This window comes from Thalassophryne amazonica, chromosome 7, assembly GCF_902500255.1.
Source record: "Thalassophryne amazonica chromosome 7, fThaAma1.1, whole genome shotgun sequence".
In the NCBI taxonomy this organism is placed as follows: Eukaryota; Metazoa; Chordata; class Actinopteri; order Batrachoidiformes; family Batrachoididae; genus Thalassophryne; species Thalassophryne amazonica.
The window spans coordinates 67,493,989-67,515,472 of record NC_047109.1 but is presented as its reverse complement, the minus strand read 5'-3'; the positions used below and the strand labels follow the sequence as shown (position 1 = coordinate 67,515,472).

Sequence of the window (21,484 nt, the reverse complement as noted above, 5' to 3'; positions counted from 1 at the left end):
ATTACTAGCTCATCTGTCTCACTGTTGCAGTTTTGTGATGACAAAACACATGTAATATTTTCCAGAAAAACTTTGCTGCTTTTCATTTTGGTTCTTTTTAATTATTTAAATTGATTTAAATTAGCTTTTATAGCCCAGTATGTAAGTTAATATGATTTTATGCAACATTGCAGTTTTAACTTTGACAACCTCGGAACAGACCAAACCTCACTCACCCGCCCCTAAAGAAGGCATGGACCCCAGGTTGGGAAACAGAAATTATATTTGTTAACATGAGATGACAAAAAAAAAAAAAGGAACAGCATTTGGGTGTGACTCCACAAAAAAAGTTAATTCATTCATTTCTCTGCCTTCATTTCTCTTACTCCAGTCAAGGATCATGGGGGAGTTGAAGTCTATCCTAGCAGTCACGGGGTGAGAGGCAGGGTACCCCCTGGACCAGACACACGGCCACATATAGACACAAACTCATTCACACACACCTACGTTCAATTTAAAGTTTCCAATCCACCAAGCCTATATTTCTGGTAGTGGAAAGAAACCGTGCAAACAAAGGGAGAACATGGAAACTGCACACAGAAAGGACCTGGTCAGAAGTGATCCCAGGAACCTCTTGCTGTGAGGCAACAGACCTAACTGATAAGCCATAGTGCTGTCCCCTATGGTTAAAATTAACCAATAATATAAAGTCCTATACCTCGTTGGTGACATGACCACACACCTTCTTAAGTTAGAGCTGAATTTCTCTCAGTATTTGTCAATGTAAATGTAAAAATAACAACTAATAATAAATAATTAAATTAAATTATCATTATAAAAATTTCACGTCAACAGCATCTACAAGAGGTTTTAATATTTCTAAACTTCAGCATTTGAGTTTAAAAATCTGAATTCTCAAACTTCATTTTTACTTCGATTTGTAGGAGCCAACGCTTTTGTCTAAGGAAAAGTTCATGTATCACGATGGAATTGCTTGAATTACTATTTACTAGTTACTATTTAGCACCTTTGTCTTCTCCAAACATATTTGTTCTCATTTCACTGTTTGGTAGTTATAGAGCTTAAGGACACATTTTTAAAATGCCACAAACTTCATAGCAGAAAGAAAGAAAGAGGAATAAAATACAATAAAATAGAAAATAAAATAAAACCTATCGGCAAGTAAGACTGAGATACAGCATGAAAATGGAAAATTATATGTTTATGTTTCTCTGCTGGTTATGACTAAAATTGTAGACTTGAGTTCACAAAATGTACTGTAAACACACATTGTGCGCACACAGGTTTTGTTCTTCTTTGTAAAAAAGTGAGTTCCAAACATGTTTGTCGTTGGGATAAAATCACCACCCGTATCTGTGGATGGATCATACTTTTAATATCACATTTGATCAAGTGGATCTCTGATTTTAACACAGAACTCTTCATCCCTTTGTGCTTATTGATGTAAACAAATGCAAATGAGGTTTCTTATTCTGGTTTCAACATTTCTGACAACCATTCACCCCTTAAATCTCTCGAACCTTAAGCTGTGATTTTGGAATCACATGTTGCCCAAAGCTGTTAGAAATGTATGAATTGGTTCAATGGAACCACACGCTCGTGGGTGGAAGGGTTTCTCTCTCTCTCTCTCTCTCTCTCTCTCTCTCTCGTTCACCTTGTTAGATGTCTCTGGGGCGTCTGCTGGATTACAGACGGATTTCTGTTGAATTTCATTGAAATAAAGAGATGTTTTTCTTTTTTAACAAACGGCACAAGCGCTCTCCTCTTGCATCAACCAACTGCAAAGCCCTCAGTGATGTCATACCCCTGAGTGTTGTGTACGTGCATTTTTAGCATTAGACATTTCAGACTATACATGACTTAAGCTACACATAATGAAGGGTTGCATCATTCAAGGGGATGGAGAATGTCTGTGACGGTACAACCCACTTAAAATGCACTTGGCTTACTTTATCTAAATGAACACTCGCACAAAACATATTTCTGCTAACATATGTCACAACTCCACCTGCAATCATGAAAATGACATAATTAAAATGAAATGTGAGATACAGTCCTGCTCAGAACTAATGGCACACCTGAATTTTAAATAGAGAATTAAAAACATGTTCAGAAATAAATACAAATTAAGCAGTGTTGGATGACAACATTTAATAAAATGTCCACAGTTAAGCCCCCATCACACATAGCAAGAATGTGGAGGAACCATTCTAACACGGCAAATATTGCCATAATCCGACGCAGTCGGAAGGAAAAGAGGTGTGGTCAGCCATGGTCCAAACGCATCCGGACTGCCTTGTGTACACCTGCAGGATGCAGCTCAAACATATTTCAGACAACAGTCAGATGACACAGAGTGCTGTCGGACGGCACCGACATTGGAGCTGTCACTCACCCACTTACTCACTCAGTCACCCACGCAATCAAATCTCCACTTGTCCTCACATTCTCAGCGCTAAAGTGACCTCTCATCAGTGTGTGTCTCGCAGGATGGAGTGCATGCATGTGCGTGCATAGAACAGGTGATCTGAGTGATGAGTATGTGTCCACTCAGCTGCATCCGTGTGTTCACAATGGCTGAAAGAACCACGCGCGCGCCTGCGTGTGTAAAACAGGTGATCAAAGCAATGTGCGAGTGTGTGGCTGAAATGTTTGCACAGCTACATGTATGTGTGTTCATAAACACTGTACCAGCCACTCCGCCTGTGCACGTACGGTGCACACGAGCTGTCCATTCAGAGAGCGCACAAACAGGCTGACAGCTGTCAGTGAACGCCTACTGTTAGTCCGGTGAAACATCCCTTTAGGTGTTTGATGAGTATACGTATATTTGCATTGTTAGATTTTATTCATCTGGTTGGACTCCTAACGGCTGATGATTTGTGCTGGCAGTGCACCAACTTCCCACATGTGCGCAACTTTCAGATGCAGCCAGTGGACTTTCTCTTTTCTCTTTTTTCAAACTCTTTTTTGTGGCCATTTCAGTTGATACGCATCTTAACACGACTGCAGTTGGATTTGTTCATACCAAAGGTGGATTAGGCATTTGTCATCTGATCAACGCTGCCAGCACACAGCGCAGCTGGGTGAAAGGGACTTGACCAGCTGTCTGTGTTGCGCTGTGGAACATGAAGTACCGGAGGTGAGTTCCATGTTTATTTATGTCGTCGTGTGCTGGGCAAACATTTCCACATTATACCTGTTACAGACTTTAGGAGGTGTACATGTAATAATACGTGCGTTACAGCAGTGACATCCCGTTCAGCTGTGTTGGGTGGCGCTGCACTCTCCTCTGACGTGCACAGTGCCACATACATGTTATTACATAACAACATTTTCTTCGCCCTCCCTGGCCGGGGTCCAGTGGAGGAGGACAAACATGGCACAGCATGTCGGCAGGCTTTGCTGTGACCGATCAATCTCAGAGCTCAATCAACTGTGATCAGCTCATTTCAAATGCTGTTTTGATGCTGTCAGAATATGAAAATTGCGGTCATCATTGTCAGATTACACACGGATTGTTGTCGGATTGGTGTCCCATCTTGACAGTGCCCAGAGAATTATAAAGATGTGCATCACAGTCGGGGCCATTGGCCGATTTTGACCAACTGTGTCGACTTCCAGATATGACTGTCAGAATGTTTTGGAACTGAAATCTGACACTTTTCGGATGTCCGCCGATTCACAAATCCAAGCCACTCTGCGTGACTCCGACTATGTGTGACAGGAGTATTACCAAACAACAATCAGAACAGAAAAAACATAAGCTTTTACATTGTGTCATGAAACCAGAAGAACAGATGTAAAATATTGTATAAGCTGGACAGTCATGATCATCCTTTGATGAACTTACACAAAAATCTTGTTTTTTTTTTTTGGTTTACAGTCAGTGTTCCTTAGACAGTTCAAGAGGTGGATACATGAACATTTCAAACTCACTGAATATGTCTTGGCCTTCAATGATGCCAGTCTTCAGGGAAAAAAATGTAACATTGGTCTGCAGGTTTTGTGCCCCCATTACAGAAATGTGTGTTGTCCCATATCTATTTGTGAGTGGCAATATCTTCATGCAGCCATGTCAATCATTATAATCACTGTGGAGACCAGTTTCCAAGTTTTTATTGGGAGATTACATTTAGAGAAAAAAGGCCACCAAGAAAAATTTGTGTGGAAGTTGTGATTTTATTGGTTTGGAAAAAAAAGCCACCAAGATATCCACAACAATTCTGTAGGAGGTATAGCCCTCTGCGCATAATACAGCGTTTGTCTGTTGCATCAGCATTTATGTACACAGTCATGTGGTAGTTCCAATAACTTCACTGGGATGAGTTTGGGCAAAGGGATGTGAAATCTGTTAACAGAATAACAACAGCATTTATTCATTCTTTTTTATGCCCACTTACTCCAGTCAAGGGTCATGGGGGCTGGAGCCTATCCCAGCAGTCATAGGGCGAGAGGCGGGGTACACCCTGGACAGAACGCCAGTCTGTCACAGAATGTAGAAATACAGCACAACTTCTATAGTGACCTCAGTATGGTCCGTGAAGTGTTCATTCCTGTACAGTAATGGGTCCCATCTGGCAAAACAAACAAATTCAGTAGCAGTCAGGTGATTTTTGATGCCGTCATGCACCATAAATGCTGCATCAGTAGGTAAGAACATCTTGTACTGAACATCAGTGAGCTGGATTCCTGCACGGAGCTGAAACAGTTGTTTGTGCATGTCTGGACTTGCAGAGGGAAGCCTTACGAAAGAGTTCAACGTGACTGAGCCTGAGCGGTGTAACACTAAGTGTGTGTGCAGACGGGGTGACAAACTGGACCAACTCCAAGTGTGACATATGTCAAACAACAGCAGCAACAAGACAACACACACTGTTGCATCCATGTGTATTCACATTTTTCTGAAAATTAATAAGTTCACTGAGATGGATGCTAAATGGCATAACAACAAGAAAACAATAATAATAACAACAAATGAAAATGTTTGAATTGTCTTGAATATCAATAGTGTTAAAAAACCACATAAGAACATAAAATAGAAAATATAGGAACTTACCACACTGACTAGTTAGAACAAGTAAAAATTTTACTTTTTGGCTGGACTGCAAATCAACAACAACAAAAAGATTAAAAATGTCCCATTGGCCATTTGAATAACTTTTCTAGATTTTATCTGGCATGTTTCAAGGCTTTCAAACATAACTGCACTGGTACATCAATGGACAATTTGAAACAATTCCAGTCATGGTTTGCATTTTTGGTTAGTGCGGCTGTTGATAGCAAACGTGATAATGCCAATGGCAGTTAGCATTTTCCACATAGGATGTAAAGTATACACACACTCACACACATACACAAAAGGTGTTACGATTCAGTATGTTTTCTGTACAGATGAAAGAAGAAACACAACTTTAAAGATATTTACCCTACATTCTTCAGGCTAGTACTGCAAAGAACGGTCCCTCTCAAAATAAGCCAAATAATCCGAAATATAGCCAAATTGTCTTGTATTAAGCAAACAAAACTGCCAATGAGGCAAGAAAAAAAATTACTTGGTTAGAATTCTTAAAACTAACAAAATGTCTGGGCACTGAATAATCAAAATGTGCCTTAAAACTAGACAGAATTCTTATTTTAAGATTAACCTCTGTCTTAAAATAAGGAAAACAATCTTGTTCCTTTGCTTGGATGATTTCAAATCCTTGTTATTGGTTAAATACAGCTTGATATTAGCTGGAAAAACTTAAGAAAAAGTGAGATACATTTTCCCAAAATAAGATATTTTTTCTTATGTAAAAAAAAAAATGCTTCTCAAGATTATTTTTCTATTTAGACAAAAATTAAGTTTTTTTTTTTTTTAACTTTCTTAGATTTCAGTTTTTGCAGAGAGTGTGTGAATATTTTAAACATTTAAACCTGTATATAAAAACTATATAAAACTGTATATGTTTTTGAATTTTAGTCTTTGGAGTTTCTTAATGCTATGGCAGGAATCTGTGGTGCGTGAGAAACGTGTGTGACATTGGTGTGTGTCATCAGTGGGTGTCATTTCAGAACAGTGTGTCCCAGACAGAGGATTCTGTGTGTCACGTGTTTGATTAGATGACGAAATGATGCACACAGACAGCCATAGTGTTTATATTTGTTGTTAGGTGGCTCTCTACATTGGCTGCAGTCATACGTCTGAGTGTATGTCACAATGCTAAGCTAGATTTCAACATGCAACATCATCTGCTGTGTAACTGTGAACTCGTGCCAACACTGAGTTTGGAATGTCAACTTTAGTCTACAATCTATGCCTTTGTTCCTCACACACGGTTGGTCACATTTCTGTACGATGGTGATTTTCTGCCTCTCTCTTGTTCCTTTGGCACAGAAACAGTCACGTATCTGTTTTACTTGACTAGCCTGCGGGCGTTTGTGGGTAATGTATTTCCTGCTGTTTGTTGTACGGTAAATGAATTGTCGTCAAGAACATTTTCCCACACAGGTGTTTCAGCTCACTGCTCAAGGGATTTGCCAGAGGTTTATTAGTATGCATTTCCTCTTTTCATATTCATCCTCCCTTTCCCTTTCTTTTTTAGTCTTAATCAGTGCTTGTTGTGGTATTTACGTTGCAAAATCCCCAAGTCATTCAACTGTTCTACTTTTTTACTACACTCTGATTAGCTTGTGTGTGGCCGTTTCTTGTTTCTTAAAATATCTACAGCAGATGTCATCAAACAGCAATCACTGGTGTGTACACACACACACACACACACACACACACACACACACACACACACACACACACACATATATATTTGATAAAGTTGATTAAACACCAACTTGAAATTAAATTACAAGGAATGCATTTAATGAATGAGAAAAGGACAAAAAATGGACACAATAGGGTGAGTTATTTGTGATATATTTTTATTTGTGATGAATTCAGACATTTTATTACCTCCTTTACTACCACGAAATCCAGGTGATGAAGATATGCTTGAAGACATTAACACATCTCTACTCACCGTCCCCACTACCAGCATCACAGAAACCAATAAGCTCATATACTGTATGCCACTGCTGCAGTAACCCTTGACACACTTGGGTGTAAGATCAAGAATACCCCCCAAAGGGAGACCCATACATGTGGATGAAGATTGGAAGCCAAAATCCAGAAAGCCCAGATGTATGTTAGCCAACAAAGAGACTGATTGTCCTGGATTGATAAGTACAAAAAGATGTCCATAACTGAGGAACCGGAACTGCCAAACAAAGGCTCACAGCTCTGGCTACTCCCAGCAGAAACAGTAATACAAGAACAGACCTGCCCAGAACGGAGACTGAGCAATACTGGAAGAACATCTGGGAGAAAGAGGCATCACACAACAATAACAAGTGGCTGGTGAACCTAATGCTGTGTTTACACATAGGCAAGACGCATTACGAATGTCATATTTGTGTCCTTCTTGGCACATTCTTGACATTCTTAACGTGACTTAACGCATCTGAATAGGTTTCTTAATAGTGCGTGTTGGTGCGTGATATTCATGATTTTCGTGGAGCATGTTTTTGGCTGTCAAAAGATCTTCCACGAATGTCAGGCACCACTCTCATTTCGCCTCATGTCGTGGAAGTCGCAACTGAGCGTGTTGATCCATCTTGATTAGTGGCGATCCGTAAAAGAACATGACAGCGTTCTTCTCTGATGTGCGCACAATTAAACCCTGCTGCACTGCATTCAGTTTCATTGCTGCAGTATGCTGAAGAAGGACAGTGATGCTAAGTCGACTAAAAGTCTGGTTCCAGTGCTCCTCAGCGTGCTCCTGCAGGTGTTCCACCTGCTGCATGTGCCTAATGTTTGGGAAAACGAGTGAGATGAGAGCCGCGTGGAGCCACACATCTGGTTCTCTCAGTCTCCTCCTCCTTTCTGCGCCATTCCACTGCACAGAGCCCAACTAAGCATGCAGTCACAAAGTTCTTCTGCTGTGGCTTTTGAGGAGCAAAATGGAGTGATCTGAATTGTTCAGCAACTGATGGTTGGATAAATATGGGGGTGTGTGGAGACATTTCGCCTCATTCACAACATGACAGAACTTAACGATGCACTGTTATGCGCGACAGTGCACAACAACGTGGTACATCACTCTTGATCGTGCATAATGGTTCCAGATAATTCTCCAGCAACATGTGCCGTTAATCGTAACACATGGTAACAGGTTCAGGTTATAGCAGTTCCTGAGGACACCTGATGCCTCTGCCCCGAATCATCACGTTCGTGATCAGCAGAATGTACAAGAATGTATATTTCATGGCATTTGTGAAGTGCTGTTGTTATGTGTAAACATAGCATAACAGTACACCACAGCCACCTCCCAGAACAAGAACCAATCAACATCACAAAGGCATTCAACAATGAGTCTCAAGGATGAAGAGCTGGACACTACCAGGGCCTCATATAATCCACACCTACTGTGAGAGGGAGATTATATATATATATATATATATATATATATGTGTGTGTATTATTTTGTGTTCCAAATAGTAAAAAGAAGTCAGCAGGCCACAGATTTTTTTTTTTTTACAATACCTGCCTAAATCCCCTATCACACATAGCAAGAATGCACAGGATCCAGGCCAAAACAGCACATATTACCATCATCAGACACATTCGGGAGGGAAAGAGGCGTGGTCAGCAGTGTTAGAACACAGAAAGACCACCTCGTCCACACCTGCACTACGGCATCCAAAGTGCATGTAGACAACAGTTTAGATGACACAAACACGGGAACGGAGTGGGAGGGAGCGCTGTGTTCCTCATGTGCGCGGGCTGAAATGATCACTCAGCTGTGTGTCTGTGTGTGTGTTCATAACGGCTGGATGGGCCATTAAGCATGCGCATGTGGCACACGTGCGTGCGTGTCTCTGGACACCGTTGCTGAAAGTTTGCTGGCAGTGGGTCAAGCAGTCACACCATGCATCAGACACAGCCTTTCCAGTGAACTTTAATTTCTTTTTCCTTTTTCCTCTCTTCAGCAGCACAACATAACTCAGTGCACCATGATGTCGGTGGTTAGTTGCAGCACACAGCAGCTGGGTGAGAGGCTTTTCACCACAGGCTGTGGTTTGGATCCTGTAAAGCGAATGTAGTTCCATGCTGGAGGTGAGTCTCATGTTTAATAACATTGTCATGACCTAGAGATACAGTTCCATGTCACACCTCCTACAGAATTTAGATGGTGATCAAGTAATAATATGTATATTACAGCGGTGAGATCTGTTCAGGTCTGTGCCTGACGTGCGCTATGACACATTACTGTGCATGAGACCACAGAGTGGAGCAGCGGCACACGATGCTTTCGGTTTGATTGCGCGCTGTTCACACCCACTATACATGATGAATGCGTGCGACATACGTTATTACGTATCAACATTTCCTTTGCTCTCCCTGGCTGGGGTCCAGTGGAGATGGACAAAGGTGGCACAACTTGCCAGCAGGCTTTGCTGTGACTGATCAATCTCAGAACTCAATCAGCTGCGATCAGATTGTTTCAGATGCTATTATGATGGCATCAGAATATGTCGACTATGAGCACATGATGCAAAAAAAGCACATAGACTGCTGTCAGATGTGCCTCCCATCACGATGGCACCAAGACTGTTTTGAACATGTGCAACACACTTGGGACAGCTGAGCAAATGGGACCAAATATGTAGACTGCTCAGACTGCCATCTGTAGGTCTTCAGACCGCACCTCAATACTTCCCGATTGTGGCCGGATGTGTCATGCTGACGCCATTTGGCCTCAATCAGCATATGTGTGATGGGGGTATAATGACCCATCTGTTATTGCTTTTATATGACTCACATGTCAGTGTTGTACTGAACAAACCACAGGAGTCAGTCTCAGTATACTTGTATCTAAATTCTGGAATAGTTAGTAAAGCAAAGGGCTAACTGCTGGCAGTCACATTAGTATCCTGTCGGTTCCTCTTTTACTTTGCTGTTGAGAATTAGTGTCTGTGAGTTGTTTGTTCTGGCTGATTCATTTCTGTTCTGTCCCTCATTTTCAAGGTGCTGTTGATCTTCAGTGATGGTTAAACTACCTGGTGGTTCCCTGCCTGACCACACCATGTCTGGCTCAAAGTCGCTGGATGCCGTAAATCACCTGAAGTGCCTTGTGGTGACTTGTGCTGTGATTCGGTGCTATATAAATGAATTGAATTGCAAATAATCCACAGTATTCCTAATGTATACTATTTTGTATACTATTACATTTCAGAGTAATCATTCCCAACTCAGTATGCTGTTGTTAATGGTTCATTAACAGTCTGACAATTTGCAAGCCGTTTGCCGACGGAGAGTGAAAAGTTGCTTACCATTTGCCATCGCCAAGGTCCATCAGATTCCACAAGAGCCAAGTTGACATCAGTCAGAACTGGGGTTTGTCATGATCTCTGAAAGATTTTCAACATGCTTAAAATCTTCAACGTTCATGCTAAAACACTGCCAAGAGTTGAGTGACTGCTACGTATGTCACCTCGTCTAGTACGCCATTACTGCTCCATTGCCCTCTGTCCGCCTCCGTTGACCAATGCTGTAGTCTTGATTGGGTGTACCACCTCCTCTGGATCCCTTGGGCATGAAGAAATACACTCAACAAAAATATAAATGCAACACTTTTGGTTTTGCTCCCATTTTGTATGAGATGAACTCAAAGATCTAAAACTTTTTCCACATACACAATATCACCATTTCCCTCAAATATTGTTCACAAACCAGTCTAAATCTGTGATAGTGAGCACTTCTCCTTTGCTGAGATAATCCATCCCACCTCACAGGTGTGCCATACCAAGATGCTGATTAGACACCATGATTAGTGCACAGGTGTGCCTTAGACTGTCCACAATAAAAGGCCACTCTGAAAGGTGCAGTTTTGTTTCATTGGGGGGGGGGGGGGGTTTCCAGTCAGTATCTGGTGTGACTACCATTTGCCTCATGCAGTGCAACACATCTCCTTCGCATAGAGTTGATCAGGTTGTCAATTGTGGCCTGTGGAATGTTGGTCCACTCCTCTTCAATGGCTGTGCGAAGTTGCTGGATATTGGCAGGAACTGGTACACGCTGTCATATACGCCACACACGCTGTCTGCCATCTGCCCTGGACAGTGTGAACCGGGATTCATCCATGAAGAGAACACCTCTCCAACGTGCCAAACGCCAGCGAATGTGAGCATTTGCCCACTCAAGTCGGTTACGATGACGAACTGGAGTCAGGTCGAGACCCCGATGAGGACGACGAGCATGCAGATGAGCTTCCCTGAGACGGTTTCTGACAGTTTGTGCAGAAATTCTTTGGTTATGCAAACCGATTGTTTCAGCAGCTGTCCGAGTGGCTGGTCTCAGACAATCTTGGAGGTGAACATGCTGGATGTGGAGGTCCTGGGCTGGTGTGGTTACACGTGGTCTGTGGTTGTGAGGCTGGTTGTATGTACTGCCAAATTCTCTGAAACACCTTTGGAGACGGCTTATGGTAGAGAAATGAACATTCAATACACGAGCAACAGCTCTGGTTGACATTCCTGCTGTCAGCATGCCAATTGCACGCGCCCTCAAATCTTGCGACATCTGTGGCATTGTGCTGTGTGATAAAACTGCACCTTTCAGAGTGGCCTTTTATTGTGGACAGTCTAAGGCACACCTGTGCACTAATCATGGTGTCTAATCAGCATCTTGATATGGCACACCTGTGAGGTGGGATGGATTATCTCAGCAAAGGAGAAGTGCTCACTATCACAGATTTAGACTGGTTTGTGAACAATATTTGAGGGAAATGGTGATATTGTGTATGTGGAAAAAGTTTTAGATCTTTGAGTTCATCTCATACAAAATGGGAGCAAAACCAAAAGTGTTGCATTTATATTTTTGTTGCGTGTATGTAGATATATGAAGAAATGTGAAGGAATATGTGAAACTTACCTCAATGACACACCAGTCGCAAGTGACACAATCGCAGAGTTACATAGAGTTTATATAGGCTACGTCACCTGATGTGACAAATAATGATTCCATGATCAGCTCTGCTATGGTACAGTATTGCTCTGCAGAGTGCACTACCAAAGCATGTTAACCCCCAAAAGGTGAATCAGCTGCAAATCATGAATGATTTGTAAATCGTTAATTGCTAAACACGAATACTGAAAAAATATCTCACAAAACGTGAACGCAGATCTCGCAAAATGTGAATATCATTCATGATATATATACTGTATTTTTCGGACTATAAGTCACCCTTTTTTACATGTTTTGGCCGGGGGTGCGACCTATACTCCAGAGCGACTTATAAATGAAAAATATACCGGTAGATTCTCAATTAATTTATCGTAATAAAACAATTTTACGTGACAGAGTCGCTCTGTGTTTTAAAATGGCCACTGGAAACGGAAATGCAATGCATCATGGGCACTGTAGTATGGCGGCTGTCCTATAGGTCACGCTGGTCGCGATAACCAATCAGAGAACAGAACATTGGACGCGTATTCCTCACCTCACCCAGACAATGACTGTGAAACAGCGTGTGAAGCAGACGAACACTGTGCTTGCTGTTATTCCGGGAGGGCTAACAAAACAGTTTCAACCCTTGGATATCAGTGTGAGCAGAGTGTTTAAGTTGACGCTGAGAGCTGCGTGGGAGCACTGTGTGAGTTACGGCAGAGGATTAGCATCTGCACTTGGAAGGAGCTGGCGTCGACACCACGGGCAGGTCATGAGCTGCGCAGGTAGGTGCTGCACGAACATTGGCAGCTGACACCTGGTGTGTACTATGGTCCACAGCGGGTAATATGATAGAAAAGAATCGTTCAGCGATGGTGCCGGTTATGGTTCAGCTCGCAGTGTGGTCTGTAAAATACAAACATATCCGTAGGTAAAATGCAGCTCACGAGAGGGCACTCAAGGCTTGTGTGACTGTTCCTGTGACTTCTGACTACCATAGAAAAATAAAAATTCGACATTATTGATAACTTAACAAGACAACGGAGAAGGCCCGAAAAAATGCCACCAAAAAGAAAATCATACTCTGCAGATTACAAGTTACGACTAGTGAAATATGCATCCGAAAACGGTAGCCGTCACAATATTATCATCTGAACTTTTCATGTTAACATATCTGTATGTCCATGCGACTTATAGTCCAGTGCGACTTATTTATGGTTTATTTTTCTTTATAATGGATAAAGTGGCTGGTGCGACTTATACTCCAGTGCGACTTATAGTCCGGAAAATACGGTATATATTTTCAGTTTAAGTAGTTTATGGATTTCAGTTTTCAAATCAATTACTGGAGGAAATCTTGATTGCAAACTCTATCACCGCAAAAATTATTATTATTATTTTTTTATTATTATTATTTTTGGCGGGGGGAGGGCGGGGGTCACAACAGCCGGTGAGGTGGGGAGGTGATCGGAGCAGCTCTCGCTTCTGGTGTCAAGAGGTCCCACTGGGTGTGTCCCACTCCGGTGACAGTGTCAGGTGAGGAGTTTGACTGGGATGGTCCACCTGTCAAACAGTAACGAAGGCGTCAGACTCACAGAGGACAGAAAGCTCCCCCTTCCAGGAAATGGCTCAATAATCTTAAGAGAAACATTGTAGAAAAACACTAGTTTCTAACCTCAGGAAGGTAGACAACAACTACATCCTCATCCATATGAGCTGTCTTCTGAACTGAAAAATAATGTTGACCTGAACTAGCAGACGGAAAAACGGAAGAGTAGGGACTGTCTACAAAATGCAAAAACAAAACACCATAAAAATATTCAATAAATTCAGGTATGGTGTCATCAAATTCACCAAACACAATGGTCTCCTGTTGAATATATTACAGCAATCAGTTTGGAAAAATGTCATTGTGAAAAAGTTTGGAGAATTTTTTATTGTTTACATTTCCAATAGTGTCAGTGTTATACCGTGTAGTGACACAACATTGCACACATCAGTGGGGTCCTGCTGGTTAAACTGCAGCACTCAGTTTGAAAAAATGTGCAAAAATCAAATTTTAGTGATTTTTTATCATTAAAATAAGTCATAAAATGAGCAATAAAATTCACTAATTCACTAAAATTCAATTTTTGCACATTTTTCCAGACTTTTCTGTTTTTCTGTAGACGGTCCCTCGGCTTCTGTTTATCTGCCGTCTGCTTGTTAAGGTCAATATTATTTTTCCAGCTCAGAGAACTTCTCATATGGGTAAAAATAAGGTTGTAGCTTGTTGTCTTCCTTCCTGAGGTTAGAAACTAGTGTTGTTTGTTTTTCTGCAATGTTTCTCTTAAGATTATTGAGCCTTTTAACCGGAGGGGGAGGGTTCTCTCCTCCCGGAGTTTGACAGGTGGACCGTCCCACTCAAAGTCCTCACCTGACACTGTCCCTGGAGCGGGACCCACCCAGCGGGGCAGGGCACTTCACACCAGAAGCGAGAGCTGCTCCGATCACCTCGTACCTCGCTGTCCGTTGTGACCCCCGGCCCCGCGTCAAACATAAAACAATAAAAAAAAAAAAAAATCACTTTTGCAGTGATAGGGTTTGTGATCAAGACTTCCTGCAGTAATTGATCCGTAAACAGAAATCCATAAACTACTTAAACTGAAAAATATATATATTATGAATGATATTCACGTTTTGTGAGACCTGCGTTCATGTTTTGGGAGATATTTTTTCAGTATTCACGCTTTGCAATTAATGGTTCACATTTTAGGGTTAACAAAGCATCTGGCCTTCGATGGTGAAAGTTGAGGTAAGTCCCATAATAAGTCAGTGGACCTTTGCCAAACGTCACCCGTTGCTGAGCTATGTCGACCTGTGTTGAAGACAGGAAATTTGGACTCCTGGAGTGAGCCTTCTCCAGTGTTTCACAGAGATTTTTGAGAATCTTTTGGGCGATAAAAAGTTCCTATTGTGTAAAAAAAAAACAACAAAAAAAAACAAAAACAAAAAAAGATTTTTACTCCACCTTATACATCAATATGTGTTTAGGATCTCATGTCCAGTGTCATAATTCTATGCCTGTGCAGGGCAATAGCCCCCTTTATGTAAGAATAATGTTACCCTGAACAACTTGTTATGGAGTTTTGTGACATATGGCACAAATGTATAGATCTGAATTCCTGCCTGCTCTGGGTGACACGGTCACAAAGTTATACAACCTCTGGCAAAAATTATGGAATCACCGGCCTCGGAGGATGTTCATTCAGTTGTTTAATTTTGTAGAAAAAAAAAAGCAGATCACAGACATGACACAAAACTAAAGTCATTTCAAATGGCAACTTTCTGGCTTTAAGAAATACTATAAAAAATCAGGAAAAAAAAATTGTGGCAGTCAGTAACGGTTAATTTTTTAGACCAAGCAGAGGAAAAAATATGGAATCACGCAATTCTGAGGGAAAAATTATGGAATCATGAAAAACAAAAGAACGCTCCAACACATCACTAGTATTTTGTTGCACCACCTCTGGCTTTTATAACAGCTTGCAGTCTCTGAGGCATGGACTTAATGAGTGACGAACAGTACTCTTCATCAATCTGACTTCAACTCTGATTGCTGTTGCCAGATCAGCTTTGCAGGTTGGAACCTTGTCATGGACCATTTTCTTCAACTTCCACCAGAGATTTTCAATTGGATTAAGATCCGGACTATTTGCAGGCCATGACATTGACCCTATGTGTCTTTTTGCAAGGAATGTTTTCACAGTTTTTGCTCTATGGCAAGATGCATTATCATCTTGAAAAATGATTTCATCATCCCCAAACATCCTTTCAATTAATGGGATAAGAAAAGTGTCCAAAATATCAACGTAAACTTGTGCATTTATTGATGATGTAATGACAGCCATCTCCCCAGTGCCTTTACCTGACATGCAGCCCCATATCATCAATGACTGTGGAAATTTACATGTTCTCTTCAGGCAGTCATCTTTATAAATCTCATTGGAACGGCACCAAACAAAAGTTCCAGCATCATCACCTTGCCCAATGCAGATTCAAGATTCATCACTGAATATGACTTTCATCCAGTCATCCACAGTCCACTGTTGCTTTTCCTTAGCCCATTGTAACCTTGTTTTTTTCTGTTTTGGTGCTAATGATGGCTTTCGTTTAGCTTTTCTGTATGTAAATCCCATTTCCTTTAGGCGGTTTCTTACAGTTCGGTCACAGACGTTGACTCCAGTTTCCTTCCATTCGTTCCTCATTTGTTTTGTTGTGCATTTTCGATTTTTGAGACATATTGCTTTAAGTTTTCTGTCTTGACGCTTTCATGTCTTCCTTGGTCTACCAGTATGTTTGCCTTTAACAACCTTCCCATGTTGTTTGTATTTGGTCCAGAGTTTAGACACAGCTGACTGTGAACAACCAACATCTTTTGCAACATTGCGTGATGATTTACCCTCTTTTAAGAGTTTGATAATCCTCTCCTTTGTTTCAACTGACATCTCTCGTGTTGGAGCCATGATTCATGTCAGTCCACTTGGTGCAACAGCTCTCCAAGGTGTGATCACTCCTTTTTAGATGCAGACTAACGAGCAGATCTGATTTGATGCAGATGTTAGTTTTGGGGATGAAAATTTACAGGGTGATTCCATAATTTATTCCTCAGAATTGAGTGATTCCATATTTTTTTCCCTCTGCTTGGTCTAAAAAAGTAACCGTTACTGACTGCCACAATTTCTTTTCTTGATTTCTTATAGTGTTTCTTAAAGTCAGAAAGCTGCCATTTGAAATAACTTTAGTTTTGTGTCATGTCTGTGATCTGCTTTTTTTCTACAAAATTAAACAACTGAATGAACATCCTCCGAGGCCGGTGATTCCATAATTTTTGCCAGGGGTTGTAGGTCAAGCAGCAATTGGTTTTGATTCAGTGAGAAGAAAAGAGACATATTTCTTCGTTTCGGTCAAGATTACTAACCATCAAATGCAAATATAAGAGTTTAAACTTCAGTAACTCAAATCCAAGACAATCCTTGGTTTGAAAGATGGACACCTTTTGTGTTGTATGGAGGCATTAAAAAAAAAAACTGAAATCTGATTAGTTTATGCCTGTATTTTAACTGTAACTCAATCTTTATTGCTCTACTGGATAATGGGTCCTTTACTGAAGGTTGGCATTGATATTTCCTTGCAGTTAGTGCTGGTTACCTTATTTTAAAGACAACAGATACTGCATTTTGCAATGTCTGTTGGTCCTACTGGCTCTAACCCTACAGAACGACATGGAGGGTTTTTTCATTTTGAAAATGTCTGCTGCTTACTTTAATTTGCAAATTTTCTTTAACAAAATATGCAACAGTCTTTGTTGCATTTATTTTTGACATTTGCTAATGTCAAACTTAGTGTGTCTCTGACATTATTATGACCCCTCCCCACCTACACACACACGCACATCTACAGAAACATGAAGCTGCCTAACACCTTTGCACAGTGCTGAATCAAAGGGAAAAAAAATAAAAAGAAAAAATGGGTATTATTAATGCAGTTCTAGCAAACTCTGCAGCAGGTTCATGGCATACTTTTATTAACAGTGGCCAGTTGCATAATAAACTTATATCAAAATAGAAAGGAAGTCCCTTTGGCTGCTCCCTTGTTTTCACTGAGGATCTCCACAGCAGATCTGCGGTGGACCTGCATTTTGATTTGGCACAATTTTTACATGGGATGCTCTTCCTGACACAACTCCATATTACGTACATGGAGAATACCTAGTGATGGGTTTTGGACCTGGAATCCACCACGCTGGAAACAAGCAGACTTAACCACTTGGCCACCACCCTTGCCCTAAGTGTATATTAAAATAAAACAACTTTATTGGCATGTAGAAGGGCCCTTATATAGGCCCTGAGGTCCATTGGTGTCAGTGCTTACTCTTGACTGGGAATTGAAACCAAGTCTACATAAACTTCTTATCCCAGTGGCCTATCTTTGATGGCTTGACCATGGTGAAATACAGTATTGCCAATACTACTTTAATTTTTTTAATACACTATACTTATATAGTGCCTTTATTTACTGCTGTTGGAACTACACTGAACCAAAATATGAATGCATCACTTTTGTTTTTGCTCCCATTTTTCATGAGCTGAACTCAAAGGTCAAAAACATTTTCTATATATACACAAAAGACCTATTTCTCTCAAATATTGTTCACAAATCTAGTGTAGCATATCAAGATGCTGATTCGACAGCATGATTACTGCACAGGTGTGCCTTAGGCTGGCCACAGTAAAAGGCCACAATAAATGCAACTCCACAATTGGGCAGTGCAGTCTCGTTTGAGGGCGGGTGCTAAATGGTTAAAATATGACGCATATGATGCAATAATCCTAGATCCGGGGACAGCCCTTGTATGTCCCCATCAAAAACATGACACTTTCTCTGTGTTTTGGGGCAAATTACATGGCAAACAAAGTGAAAATACAAAGAAAAAGTGACATGCGTTGCTGTTTGTTTATGACCTGGAGCTCAAACATGTCAAAGTGGTTGTGCAGGTGAGAGACCGCAACTACTCTGGGTAGGTGTGCAGGCTAATACTTACCGACGCAACCTCTCCCATTTGCCTTGTCTTCCTTTCTCCACTGGGAACCGAAAAAACTGCCCTTTTCATGACGTGCTTCGGTGATTGCAGCCAAAAACACCATTTATCTGTGTATTTGCGTCACACAGCAGCAGGCTGTGCATGGAAGTGGTCAATCAGACTAAAGAAGTGAGCAGTGAGAGCATGAGTCATTACTTTAGACAGTCCATGGAAAGATGCTGTAATGTCATTTCCGAAAGAGGACCTGACACTTTGAAATGAAAGAATTTCATAAATGACAGTTTATCGCTCCAGTGCAGCTCTGCTTTCAAAAAATTGTTATTGCAATAAATGCAGTTTGGTTTTAATATGTTTGAACCTCCCGTGTTCTCTCCCGTAAGGTCACAGCTCATGTGTTTTAGACCTTACTCTTATTAAACATACCTCTCTAGTTACTCAAAACGCTTACCAATTTCCAGTAAGTCCGTGCTTCCTGGCTCTGGAGAGCTGCCCTTACCACCCCCCCCCACCCCCCCCACCCACCCACACTCCCTGGCCGCCGTGTATGTGGTTTGGTTTTGTGCCCCAGCGCTGAACAAGGCCCCCCAGTGTGCTCTGTTTTCTACATTCCTCGGCCCTGACATCAGCCGGGCCACAGGAAAGACTTGGCTGCCGCTGCCTCCGATGAGGGAGGGTGAGCTCTTTTTGCGCATAGTGGCTGTGTGTGGGAAGAGGCCCCTCTGACCCCGGCAGTCTGGCTGGCGGTCTCCGGCAGAGCACGGTGCCCCAGCGCCTTCTCTGACAGCAGAAGCCTCCACAACAATGCAATCAAAGGGATGCTTTACATGCCACATGTTGTTTTTCAGTATAAATTAGACAGAGATGCCCAGTGATTGTTAAGATGGATTATCCCACTGTAGACGGGCCATATGGAAATTTAGGTCAAACTCTAGTAAGTAAACATTATGCTTTGGAAAAGTGTGGCATGAAAGCATCTGATGGCCACATAGCAGTTTAAGAGGCTGACAATGGAAACACTGGCTGAAAGACACATGGGTATGGATTAAAAACAATAAAAGCTCTGGTTTAAAACCCAATTACAAACACTCAACACAGCAATAACATCTCAAAGGATGTGCCACAACCTGCTGCTTTAGTGTGACAAACAAAAAACACCTGAACTTTTTTATAATATGTTCTATTTTTAATCAAATTTGAACTATAATAAATGTTCGAGAAGGAGGTCATCATATTTTCTGGCACATGCTTCCTGAATGTTTATGTGAGGAGTCACATTTGAACTTGTGTTTATTTATATTTGCACTTTGGAAGTGACACGATGGCGCCTTCTGTTTTGGCCCCCGGCCCGCTGTCTTTATGGTGTTGGATTTATTCCCCCGCACGTAGTCATTCACACACTTTAGTTCCAGATGCAGCCTTATATCGGGTTTCCCCACAAACAGACGGTTGGTGTGTTGTGTGTGTGTGTGTGTGTGTGTAGGAGGAATGAAGGATGAAGCAAGGAGGCGTGGCAGCGTGGGAGGAGGAGACATCAAAGGCGCGGGGGGAAATCGGATCCCGCCTCGCGGCACAGACAAAGCAGGCTGTGGGGTTCAGGGACAAAGGAAATGTGATCTGCCATGTGACCGTGAAGGCCGCGCATGCTTTCCCCGTCTGGCTCCATTCAGCTTTTCACTCATTCAGCTTTATCCGTCCTCAGTGCCAAAGCGAGCACAGAGAGAAAACGTTCTTATACTTAGAGAAATTTGTTTTCTGTGTAATTCCCTGTTTTATGATGTCAGGATGTCAAGTTATGTCGTTTGTTTGGGTTTGGTTTGTGATTTGAACATTTTTATTACGTGAGACCAAAATATGACCATCGGGTATTGCGAAGGCTTTTCGTCTGTCCGTCTGTCTGTCCGTCTGTCTGTGCTCAGCATAAATCTGGTCCTATTACTGTCAGTGTCTTCAAATTCACAAGAAACATTCTTGGGACACAGACCTTGGATAAATTCAAAGATGGCTAACCTTGACCTATTTTAAGAGGTATTTTAAGAGGTTAAAAAGTCACATTCTGTTTCAATCTGTTCAGTTTCATTTTAGAGTGGCGGGGGTGACAGCCAATCAGAGTTGAGCTGTGCTGTGACATCGCTTCATTTACGTCTTTATTCTCGAGGTCGGTAATCCGGGCATTTAACCTCTAGGGGCGGGTTCTGTGAAAACATTGCCAAACTCAATACAAATGTATGTAATTTGGTCACTTTTCAAAGGGGTCAGACTCATCAATAATGTCAGTTTAATGTACAACGGTTCATTTCAGGTCATTTTGATGTATAAATCTCACCGTTCAGGCAATGATAGCTGTTAGTTTCTTTTAGAAGCAAGTTAGAGACAAAAGAAAACTGGCTGATTTTAACAGAGCAGCATACAGCCCGAGCATGTTTTCACTGAGTGGCCAGTTGCGGAGGTACGAATTCTCGCCTTCAGATTGGCCACTTCGCTGAAGTGACATGGCGCTGACATCGAGAATATACATGTTTCTCATATGTTATGTAAAAGCTAGTGAGAAATAAACATTTCTAAAACTGAAAATGCTGTTTTTTGGAACCTAATAACACCCCTGAAGTCATTTAGAAGTCATTAAGAAGACATCTCACAGACGTTAGCTTCTTGATGTCATAGTGGTTTAGCTAGCTGGAAAACTGTGTTTCATTTGTGTGTAAATATAACCTCTGTGTCATATATAAAAACCTAGCAAGAAATAAACACTTGTAAAACTGAAAATGCTGTTTTTGGAACCTAATAACACATCTGAAGTCATTTAGAAGTCATTAAGAAGACATCTCGCAGATGTTAGGTTCTTGACGTCATAATGGTTTAGCTAGCTGCAAAACTTTGTTTCATTTGTGTGTAAATATAACCTCTGTGTCATATATAAA

The 21,484-nt window shown here is 41.4% G+C and overlaps 1 long non-coding RNA gene across 1 annotated transcript; it reads left to right on the top strand.

The window, feature by feature from the left end:
• Window positions 1-2,836: 2,836 nt before the first annotated feature.
• LOC117514080 lies at window positions 2,837-20,505 on the top strand. Its single transcript, XR_004561799.1, has 4 exons — window positions 2,837-3,142; window positions 9,025-9,151; window positions 10,064-10,432; window positions 20,047-20,505. It is a non-coding gene; the product is annotated as an uncharacterized LOC117514080 (long non-coding RNA).
• The last annotated feature ends 979 nt before the right edge of the window (window positions 20,506-21,484 follow it).